Here is a 3,820-nt window from a genome sequence, read left to right as displayed (position 1 = left end):
ATGACAACTAAAACCTTGTCTTGATGCAAGAAATATGAAGATCTCATAACCACTCATCCAAATCAACAAGTCACAGCCAACGCCACCTGAGCACATACCTCGCAAGCTAAGACCAATAAGCACAATGCGAATATGACTGAGAGAGCTATCAAACAAGTCTGACAGGCACAACTCCCTATCAGTACCATACTACGAGTCCATTACACAAGGGAGAATCAAAACATATGAACTAATCATAAGGATCTCATTCTTATATAACTCCACCAGGCATGTAGCCCGGATCAAACATGTCAAACCACACGAAAATGCGAGGATCCCATCCTCAGCTCTGAATCACAAGTAGAATACACATCATACCAACCAAAACCTTTCACTAACTCAATTATGCAAAACAAAATCACAATACGTAACGAACTTCCCATACTGGTAGAGTATGTCAATCACAAATCGTAACCAAACCATTCAGAAATCACATCCAAACCTACCGTAATGAGTAAAAGAAAAGTTCATTCTAGTCTTATAGCTCTCAATTGTGAACAAACCAAGATGATAGACACGGGCTACCACTATAGAATCTCCTAACAGGGGTAAACACACCCATATATGAAGCAAGATAGGAGGAATCACTCTGATAAACATGACCGAATCAAAATAAAACAAATGCTCCTCTACGACAAATCAAAACCATACCTGTAATGACACCATCTGGTGCAGTGGCCTCAACCCTACCATGAAAAGCATATCAATGGGCCAGACTTCCACATCTAGGGTGCCCTCTATCCGCCTGTTCTCCAACCCTAGCTGGCTGTGCATGTGGGGTAGAAATTGGAATGAGGCCCATAGCCTGAGTGCTATGATGGAATCCACCTCTCCCAAATATTGGACAATCTCTCACAATGAGCCTTGTATCGCCACACTCTTAACAACCCCTGTGCTGGCATGGCTGCTCGTACTGAGTCTGTGCCGGATAACCAGAATAACTGCGGTAGGAACCCCGTGCAGGTGGTGCACTAAAAAATGATTTCCCCATATGAGTACCCTAACTAACTAGAGCACCACGAGTAGTCTGAAGTGCGGACTGGGCTTGCTAACTGGTCGAGCCTCAGCCGTGATGCGTCATAGCTGAAGAGTAGAATCTATTGAATCCTCCAGAACCTCGAGACCTCTTGGTGTCCTTATCTTCCCTCTCCTCACCCCGAATATGCTATAATCTCCTAGCAATCTGTATAACCTGCTGAAATGGAGTATCAGTCTCCAACTCCTGAGCTATGCTGAATCTAAGGTCGTAACTGAGCCATTCGATAAATATGCGTACTCGCTCTCTAAATGTAGGAACTATAGTAGGTGCATGATGGGATAACTCACTAAACCTGATGGCATACTCTGACACTGTAATGGTGACCTGACGTAGCAGTTCGAACTCTGTGCGCCACGCATCCCGGAGGGTTTGGGGAACAAACTCCCTCAAGAACATCTCTGAAAACTGAGCCCAAGTTGGTGGTGCTGCATCGGCTAATCTACCCTCCTCATAAACCTGCCACCACTGCCCTCGACAGCTGAAATGTAGTAAAAGCAACTCCACTCACCTCCACAATACCCATGGTGCGAAGGATACGGTGACACTACTCTAGAAAGCCCTATGCATACTCGATATTTGTGCCATTGAAAATAGGTGGACTATACCTCTTGAACCTCTCAAGTCTCTTCTCCTCTTTCTCTAATGCACCTAGCCGGACCTTAGGCTGAACTAGAATAACAGGTTGTACCGGCACCACACCCGGAACCTGACCAATATGGGCCTGCTACTCTAGAGTATAGGCAGTGAGGGTTTGAGCTCCTCCACATAATAACAAGATGACCGTACAATGAAAGGAAATGACTCCAAGGGACTGCGACGACCAAACAACTCTACCTTGAATCCTCGCGATCAATAAGCTAACTCTGCCCAAGTCCGATATCTCCAATACCAGGATCTACACAAAAAATTGCAGAAGGGTAGTATGAATACACCATGATCGATTCCTAGTAAGTATCAAGACTAACCTCGGTTGAGTAGTGACGAGGTAAAAGTCAAGTAACCTACTAGTCAAAATAACTTGTGCAGTATAGAAGTATTAATTTAATAATGGAAGTGGGAATCAGTAAATGGAAACAAGAATCAAGATATGATATAAACAATAAAGTAATACGAACACCGTGAAAGTACCATTAAAACCAAAGAAGGAAAACAAGAACTACCAATTAAGTCAAGCCATTCTAGCAAAGGTTTTGCAAATTACTCCAAGATACCTCATCACATAGTCACAAGTCACGGATCTCAACCCACCATCATATGATCACGGCACCTTGTGGCCACATTTCAAATCACAGCCGCACGGATAACTTACGTGCCAATATCTCAATCTTCCCGGAATGATCATAGTCTCACAATCATAATCCGCCCGACATGATCACATGCTCAATTTCACAATCCACATGGCATGGTAAAAGGCTCAATATCACAATCCACCTAACATGGTCACAAGCTCAATATCAACATGGAGGTAGATAATACAAGAATGCAGGGGCATGATCAGTAAATGTCAAGTTTCATACTACTGAACTAGGATAAGTGGCATGCTACGGTGTATGTTTGTGTGTGTGTACTATTACAGCCCAAGTCAAAAAGTAATATCAAAGACATCGAGTAGCTCATCGAAGAACCACAACAAGTCATGTAAGATGTATGACATACATAAGGAAAAACACACCATCGCATGAATATTACCAACAAAATTTCCCAGGCCATAATACATCATCCCTGACATTGACACCCTTATCTCTCTAATAGCCACCTGTATCACTCTGATAGCCACCAGTATCACTCCACATAATAGCCACCTTTATCGTTCCGCCCGAACAATAACACAATAACCACCCATATCACTCCACATAATATCCACCATTATCGCTCCGCCTGGACAGTAACACAATAGCCACCCGTATCACTCTTCACAATCAACAACAATGAGAAGCCACCCTTATACTCCGCATAAAAAAAACTTATCCACACAACAATTCACACATGCTACATCACAACAACACGATATATCGACTTGTACCACAAGTGCCCATAGGCCACAACCTTTCCAAAAGAACCAATGTGTATAGAATCTCAATAACAACAAAATGAAAGAGAAAGTAACTCAACTATAAACAACACTCCCTTTAAACACGACTTTAATTAAAATATATTAATGATTTTTAATAACTTCAACTTCAATTAATTTCTTAAGGATAAACTCGATATGAAGGTATTTCCATGAAATGGCAAACTTCGGATTCTAGCATATGAAATAGGCTAACAATGAAAGAGATGACACGAACTAGCAACTACGTCAAAATGCATGAGAAAAACCCGGCAACAAAAAGGATATCATGTAACAACAATTTCAATTAAGAGTAACTCAACAATAAAGGAAGTCACATAATGATAAAAGTTGTAACAACTTCAAATAAAGAATATAAGAGTAAACTTGACAAGTAAAGGATGTGACATGTAACAACAACTTCTAATAAAGCATGAGAAAGTAAGAAAGACAATTTAAATATATAACATGTGCTAAAAAACCCAAAAAAAATACATGAAAGAAGCCTAAGAGTCTAAATCGGTCAATTTCCACGTATAAGCCCGAGTACGTACTCGTCACCTCCCGTACACGGCTTTCACATGACACAAATTAGCACAAACGACCCAAACACTAAGGGGTATTTCCTCCACACAAAGTTAGGCAACATACTTACCTCAAAGAAGCCAAATCAATACTCTAAAATGACCTTC

The sequence above is a fragment of the Nicotiana tomentosiformis genome, chromosome 6 (assembly GCF_000390325.3).
Source record: "Nicotiana tomentosiformis chromosome 6, ASM39032v3, whole genome shotgun sequence".
In the NCBI taxonomy this organism is placed as follows: Eukaryota; Viridiplantae; Streptophyta; class Magnoliopsida; order Solanales; family Solanaceae; genus Nicotiana; species Nicotiana tomentosiformis.
The sequence above is the reverse complement of the archived record's forward strand: the minus strand, read 5'-3'. Positions refer to the sequence as shown.